An 8,837-nucleotide genomic window follows, 5' to 3' on the forward strand; every position below is an offset into this window, starting at 1 on the left:
GGCCCCCGCCCCACCTGCTTGTTGACTTCTTTCAGCTTTCAGAGTCTAGCTTTGCACGTCTGATTCTCTACACCAAAGACACCCTCTTAAGAAACTGTCCTTGGAGAGCTATGACCCACAAGTTCCTCGTTTTGATTCCCTCCCCACCATTCCTCCACCTTCACCTGGCTCCATCCAGCTGGTTGCTCTTGGTTACGTGCCGTGTCATGGCTTCAGTGAGAAAACCTTTGCAACTGTCCTGTTTACTATGCAGACGGAAGGCTGCAGATCACTGCGTTTTATTTATTAGCAATCGTCCTGCACTCTCCCTGTGTGGCAGCTAGCACTTTGCTCTGAGTTTGCGGTGTGGTGCACCTCGCAGCATGTTTCCCTCCCGCCGTCACCATATGTGACAAAGCTATTGGTGACTCGTGGCAGTGTTTCTTGTTGCTGAGTAATTCTGGTGATGTGGCTACCAAACAAAAACTGCTCTTACATTAAAAAAAAAGAAGAAGTGGACGTTACCATCGAAGCATGCTGATCGATATTTGCAGATGTTTCATCGACTGCAGGGGAAAAAGCAACAGCGCTGGCAGCACTTATTGTGGAGGATGCTGATGCTCATCTGTGCATCTGACAAAGAATTATCTCTGAAACCTGTAAAGTGCATGGTAATCCTGTTTTGTACCTTTTGATAGACCAACTCCCTGTCTTAATGCCTGGTTCATGTGTGTGTGTGTGCGTGAGTGAGCGTGTGAGTTGTGCGTTAATCTCTGTGCTACTGCTGAGCTTGACTGTCTTGAGTTGAGAAAATGTGAACTTTGTGCATTTTGAGTGTGCCTACAGAGTAACAATGTTATTATGCACCACATCAGCATTGTGTGGCCCGTGTTGTGCAGCAAATGAAATGTTTTTTTGTTTGTTTTTTGTATCTCATTGTTTTTCTCTTTTCCCTGAACCTTCCTCTAAGGGTTGGCTTTAGATGCGAGTCACACCACAGTACATACTCAGGTCTCAGCAGGCAGCGACGGTAAAGTTGTAACACGACTCCTGTTGTGACCAGTGTGCACTTCTGCACGCAGAATCCAAAAATCTGCTCTTCCGATCTGCTCCTTGCAGTCTGTTTTTCATTTGCTGTTGGAAGCTCTGCTGTGTGGTTGAAACGTGGATATTTTGGAAATATCTGTGGCTTGGATAGTCAGTTCTGCAAAGAATATCTGCCCGCTGTTCCTTACTTACAACACAGAAAATACATGCTTCTGTTTCAGCCCTGTACCAAGCACACTGTCAAAATCTGCCTGCTCGAAACAGAAACAAAGAGGTTTGGTTCACTCAGTTTGGTGACATCACTTTTTGTTGTGGTCGTTTGGGATGCCATGGATCAGAACAGCCTGTCTGTGCCCACTGAAGCCAGGAAATAGACCGACGGTCCATGACGGACTTCTGCTTGTGAGACTGTGAGCATCAGGTTTATACATCCTTCATGTCGAGTTTTTCAGGCCCCATCTACATTACTCTGGATATTTTTTAAATATTATTTTTTTCTCAGTTTTCATAAAAAATTCTGTCCATATATCAAAGTGAAATACCCATGCCATGCCACTGGGTGGTGATAATATCAACTTTAAAAGCGCATTAATTACAAAGTAAGAACCTTCTTAGATAAGCAAAAATAATAATAATAATAATAATTGTTGTTTGTCTATTTATTTGTTTGATTATAGCATTTACATTTTCATTTCATTGATTTTGAATTTCTTCATGCAATCAAAGTTCAATGACAACCAGAACAGGTTAAAACAAGGCAGACGTGGTGTTTTGGCTGTGGGCAGGACATGTGCAAAATATACTGCTATGTTTAAAAAAAAGTAAAATTTAAAACCTTTTGTATTTTGGACACCCACCAAAACTTTTTTTTTTTTTTTTATGCTTTTTGGTTTTGGAAAAAAAAAAGTCTAAAATGTATTCCCCAAAATCATCATTTCAAATAATAATAATAATGATAATAATAATAATAATAATAATATAATGTGTTATGTGTTGTCACCATTGTATGTTCCCATACAATGGTGAAATTGGATCTCTGCATTTAACCCATCCACCACCAGGTGGAGCAGTGGGCAGCTTTTGAAAGTGCTCTGGGAGCAATTGGAGATAGGGTGTGCTGCTCAGAGACACCATGAGATGTGCAATGACTGAGGATCGAACATGGGACTTTCGGGTCCTGCGTCGGCTGCCCTGCCTCTACCCCATCTCTTTTCAGGTGGACTGGAGGTGCAAATAAATCTGTGCTTTTAAAAGTATCCAGTGCGGTGTAGACTGGGCCTTGGTATCCGGGTTGAACAACACTATGTTGTGCTTTTGTGTTTGGTTGTAAACTTGATTTATCATCAAGACACAAAAAAAAAAAAGTTGTGTCTGCTACTGATTAAAATCAGATCAGGTCTGTCTTGTAAAAGAGTCCTCGAGTCTTCATGAGACTAATATAAATAAAGGTTGAATGAATTGATTATAATGTTAAGTTCAGAGCAGGTTCCAATTTGACCCATGAGGGCAACAAATATCACTATCCAGGGTAAATTTTAGTTGCATTTTGCAAGATTTTTTTCTCTCATTCTGTTTTTATATGTTTTTCATATGTGAATATATATATACAGTATATATATATTTTTTTTTTTAAATGTTGCATTATCAAAACCAGGTTCCATGTTTTCACATCAGACAGGCAACGTTCCGTCCACATCTCTCAGGTGTCCTCTGAATGTTCGTAGATGAGCTAATTTTTATCAAGTTTTCTACGGTGCAGTTAAACTGTTTAATGTTTGTTTGTTTGGGTTTTTTGTAGAAATATATATTTTGCACTGCAGTGCTTTTGCATGACTGATATGCAGACTCACAGTTTTAAAAAAAAGTTATTTGACTTTTTATTTATGCACTGTTTGTTGTGTTGCGTTGCTGCCGTTTGCGTGTTATAGCAGATCAAAACTCCTACAATGTGCACTTCATGGAGACCGTATAATGCAGGTTTTCTTTTCAGGTCGTGTTTAGCCCAACCACTTATTGTTTCATCGCTTTTAAATCTTAGTCCAGTACTTAAGCTACTAGTTGAGAATATTTTCCCTGCTATGTGAACTCTAACAATCTATGCATGTTGTTATCCTTGAATGTTGTTTCTTTGGACAGATGCAGATGTAGGTGTGCTGGTACTTTTGTGGAGTATGCATGTCTTAACAGCTGCTTTTAGCAAAACAAGCCACATCTGTAAATGTATTACCAGTGTCTTAAACTCTATCACCTCTTATTTTATTTTATGTTTTCCCTGTGTTGACCGTTTTCAAAGTCTCGGCTGGGTTTTATACCGAAGGAGTATTTTCTAAAATAACACCTTGGACTTTGCAATGTTGGACCTGGGATGTGAAACCTCTGCTTGGAGCTGTAAAGACATTTAACCCCCGAACAGCTCGAGTATTTAACCTGAGGGGGAGGAGGTGATTTTTATGAATGACTAACAGCATGACCTTGGGTGTCTGGCTCGCCCTGCTCTTAATCATTTCCATCTGGATCTTCATCCGCTCACCCGCCACACAAATGCTGCACAGTGGTAGGAAGCCTTCCACCGCTGGCAATAGCACAATATGAGTATTGTATCATAAGTAATAATGGCGTGACCTTGCACATATCTGAAAACATTGCAGCCTGCGGAGGGATTAAGCTTTCTGTCGTACGCCATGCCTCCTAATAGGATCATGCTGATGTAGTTGGTGTGGAAGCACAGTGGCGTCGTCAGCTCATAGATTTAAATGTTTAATAGGGTGATATGAACCGTACCAAGAGCTTTGTTTACTTCATTCCTGTTTACATGTAAAAACATTTAAATGTAATGTAAAAGAAAAAAAATGTAACATAAAATACTTTGGATATCACTCTTTTCTGTAATAAATCATGGATTGTAATTTTAAAATTCAATCTGAGCTTGGTTATTTTATTCTTTAATTTTTATTTGTTTATTTAGTGAAGGACAAGAACAGAAAAATAACGTATTAGTTGTTTCAAGTTGAAGTAAATGCACTTAAAATGCTAACAGAAGCCCACCCGAGTGCAGACACTGCTTATTTTTTGTCCATTTTGCTATGATTACAAACCAAGAAAACCTTCTGGCCAAAAAGTGTTCATATAACATATTGTTAAAAAGATTATGTTTCTAAAACAAACAGTCTGTTCTGTCATTGTACTGTTTTTTCTGCCTCCACATTAGGGTTCATACGACTGCTGCTCAGCCCGCGTTAGTAACTGCTTTTCCATGTGCCTCATGTCGATCATCATAAGCTGTCATTTTTTACAATAAACTCTAAATATTCCAGATGAAACATGCAAACGTCAGGTTTATTTGAGTTCTGATGCTTCATACTTGAATCGCTGCCTCGGTTCAGTCGCCCACAGAGATATTTCCTTTCACCTCTGTGGCTAATAGACGTCACGTAAATGGACCGACGTGGTTTCACATCCTCACGGTTGGATCTTACAGAGAAAACACAGACGATGTATCTTCATTATGTGACATTATTAATCCATGGGGATAGTTCAGACTTGTCAAAATGAGTTTCTGTGGAAAAGATTTATAGAAATACTGTCCTCAGTTTGTAGAAATAGTTTAATCCTGAAAATGTTGGTACAGGTTTATATTGAAGCAGTTCTATAAACATTTAACCACCAAACATGTTGCATGTTTTTTATAAATAAATATTGTGATATTTCTGCAGGAAATGCCCCAGGCTGCACCAGAGGTGCTACAGCTAGCTGCTGCTGTCACTATTTGTGTTTTTAAATTACCGGACTTCTGTGTAAATAACTGAGTAATCTGGACTTGACGATGATAAAAATAAACTTCTCCAAACTTGGGTTGTTCAAAGAGCTATCTACAACAGGTGAGATGTTAACTGTTCATAACATTTCCATAGAACCCCAGTCTCACTGTTGTAGACATATTTATAATGTTGTAGATGAAGATCTGTCCATCCATCCATCCATCCATTCATCCAGCCAGCCATTATCTTCCGCTTGTTCTGAAGTCAGCTCGAGGGGGCAGCAGTTTGAACAGGGAGGTCCAGACATCTCTTTCCACAGCCTCCTCTTCCAGCTCTTCTGGGAGGATTCCAAGGTATTCCCAGGTCAACCGAGAGACATAGTCTCTCCAGTTTGAGACATAGTCTCTCCAGTTTGTCCTGGGTCGTTCCCAGGATCTCCTCCCAGTCAGACATGCCTGAAGCACCTCCCGAGGAAGGCGCCCAGGGAGCATGTAATGAGGTAGCCGAGAGATGGATTTAGCTCAGGGGTGCTCTCTTACATTTTATAATATCTGGACTAGTTCAAGTACATGATATTATACTTAATTTAAACGGATTCTTTCATTTTTCTGGACTAAGTGATATTGTGCTTAGAAGTACTGTGTCGGAGATGGTCTAATCAGTGACATGAGACGTTAATTTTCTTTGACCCATCAAAATGAATGTGGTCATTTATTAACAGAATCAAAATTTAACATCAAAACATTGTACACTTGATTATGCTATCGGCTCTGATTAATAAAACTTGGCACGTTTTACTTAATAAAAACAACAGACATTTCTGAAGATATCTGGATTAATTACTGGCAAGATAGAAGAGTTTTAAAGATGGGAAATGAAGGAGTTTAAATGGAGAGGAAAGATGGATGAGGGAAAGTCTGTTGACGAAGAACGGCACCCTCCATCCGAATCCAGCTCAGCCTCGGTGCACTCGGTAGTGAAGCGACTCGTTACCTTTGCAGAAGATAGGTCAGCTCCGGTACGGAGTTCCATTTCAACGCTACCTTTCAGCGTCTCCTTAGGAAGGCTGAGAATCGTCCGAAGTAGTGACGGTACTCCGTTCAACAACACGCTCACCTCACGGGTGGACTCACATGAGCTGTGAGTCCGTCAGAGGTTCCACTCAGACGTGGAAGATTCCATAATCCCAACTAGACTCGGAAGAACTCCCAACTAACTCCAGCACTTCTGTTCTCCTGTGCTCCCAGAACTAACTGGAACTAGGAAGTGTCGACTTTTAAAGAGTTCTGCTTCCGGTCCCTTTTGGGAAGTCCTGATTGGTTGAAAGAACCAACAGGTGTGTGGTTTTAGTGACGTAAGAGGTTACTACAAGTCAGAAAACAGCGAAGATGTTTAGGAACAGACAGAGAAATGTTTAGGAACAGACAGAGAAATGTTTAGGAACAGACAGAGAAATGTTTTGGCGAAGTGGGAGGAAGCAGGTGCCAGTAGCTTCTTATTTACCGTCTGCTAGGTTTAAAAACAATCCACCTCGTTCTAATAACTTCTTTCTGACTTTCGACCGACATCACTATTTCTCATTTCAGACAGAAGATCAAAATGCATAATTACTTTGTAACAGACATTAACTTGATTTCTACTTTGAATGAGGATTAAAAATCATTAATACTGTTTCACAGTTGATTTAAAATGAGTGGTTCACTTCAACATTTAAAATGGTTTGAACTAAACACACTTTTGATTATCAAGACATTGTAAAAATAGTAATGACAATATAAAAAGAGAGTGTTCTTTCAATTGATTAGTGTAGGATACAATTAGAAAGTCTCTGGATGAGCTAATTTGTATTTCTGGATTCAAATCAATGAAATAACAGTTCCTGTCCCATTAAGGTCTTCAGGGTCAGGTTTTGACCGGAGGCTTAGTTCACTACAAGCATGAACCACCTCAACTGGCTCCTCTTGATGTGGAGGAGCAGCGGTTCAACTCCGAGTCTCTCCTGATAACTGATCTTCTCACTCTATCTCTAAGGGAGAGTCCAGCTACCCTGCAGAGGAAACTCCTTTCAACCATCTGTATCCACAATCTCATCCTTTCAGTCAGTACCCAGAGCTCATGACCAGAGGTGAGGGGAGGAACGTAGACCGACAGGGAAACAGAGAGCTTTGTCTTACAGCTCAGAATGATGAAGGTCTGCAGGCTAGGGCTTGCACAACATATTTTTTACAGTCGACTTCAACGTGATGAAAGTCGAATCGACGTCGACTAGTTCATGTGAAGTCATAGGAACTCAAGACGCTATTCACAAAAAACATAATTTATTATTTACAACGACAACAAAAAAGAACAACAAAACATTGGGAGAGTATATTTATGCTCCTACCATTTCTCATACTGCAAATACGTCACAGGAAAACCAAAACTATTATTGAGCTGCAAAAGTTAGTTTTATTTTATTTAATCCACTAAATAAAATACACCACTGCAGCAGTGGTGGCGGCGGTGGATTCTCCACCAGTGGTGGTGCGCTGTGGTACGTCCCCTGCTTTCATTTTTATTTTATTTAGTGGATTAAATAAAATAAAAACAGCTGGGCGGGCGGTGGTGGAATCCACCACGGGTGGTTGAACCAGAAAAGTCATCTTTAGTGAAATACTTCCACACTGTTGATGGATTTCTACCTGGTTTAGGAAGACCTGGCCTGCTCCTCGTCTTCCATCTGCTTGGAAGAATCCATTCTGGGGCCAGCGGCCCGGCGCTGATCACGTGACACAATCACTGACTGCGACTAGTCGACGTGACATTTAAAAACTCGCGAGATGTCCTAGAATTGACTGGTCGACTAGTCTATTCAACCCCTACAGCAGGCATAAATCCTAGGTAGGACCCAATAAATGTAAAAACATAAATGTAAAGAGAAAAGTATAGAAAAAAATCATTCTCATAACATATGTAGTCTGAACTGGTATTGGTGATCTGGTAGCATATTACTCTTTTCCATGTATTTTTTCCTGCAAACTTTGTTTATAGCTACTTAACTCTATCAACGTTTTATTTTTTTAATGTCCCAAAGGTTTTTTCTTTTATACCATTTGACTTGACTGCTCGATTCTTAGATAAAATTGTTTAAGTAAGCAAATCTTTGCGGTGGAAAAGGAAAGAAGCTGTGTTTTTCCAAATATCTGCTTTCTGAGTAAAGACAGAAAGCCAGGTTTTAACCCAAACTCTACCCTTTGGCTCTGGTGCACATCCTGCACTCATTAGCAGTTGATGTGCAGGGCCCCACGGTAAAACCCTGAGCTCTGTCTAGCACTGAAACAACTGCCGGCTTTCACACATTTTTCTACAGAGCAATTTTCCAGATCAGACATAATTCCATCCGCAGCCTCCTGTATCAGTGATTTTTAGCTGCCGTCTCACTCAGACAGACCGCAGACGTCAAGTCTTTGTCTCCACCAACGCCTCTGCGTGTGACTGGTGTCGTGATGCAGCACAGATTTGCACTGAGGATAATCTGCTGGGCCACTGAGGCTGCAGTCGTAAATCCAACAGAGCTGTTGCAGAAGACAGCGGAGGATGACCTCCAGAGGACAAAGGAGTCACAACACTGGTCTGTAAATCTGAAGAGGGCTCCGCTACATCCGTGCAGAAACACAGCAGCTGCTCTGGATTTCTACTGAATGTCTCCACTGACATTCGTGCACATCATCTCCTCACTTTACTGATTCCTCTTTTCCATGAGATTAAAGTTTCATTGTCAGCTGCTGGAGAAGTGTTTCATTTAGCAGATTTGGGGTTTTCTGGGCTTAGTTGAGTGTTTGCAAAGGCTGAAACTCCTTGTCATAGCAGCAAACCCAGATTTGTGCTCTAACCCAAATACATTTACTGAATAATTATGTAGCTCTGCCCAACATCAGGCCAATTTTAAATAAAGACCATTAGAACTCAAAGAGAAAAATAATGGTAGGCTGCAAAACCTTTTGTTCATTATCATATCACAAGATTTTTGTTGTGCAGTATAACCTAAACTTGCAAATTAAATATATACACACA

This window comes from Nematolebias whitei, chromosome 10 (genome assembly GCF_014905685.2).
Source record: "Nematolebias whitei isolate Nwh7 chromosome 10, NemWhi1, whole genome shotgun sequence".
In the NCBI taxonomy this organism is placed as follows: domain Eukaryota; kingdom Metazoa; phylum Chordata; class Actinopteri; order Cyprinodontiformes; family Rivulidae; genus Nematolebias; species Nematolebias whitei.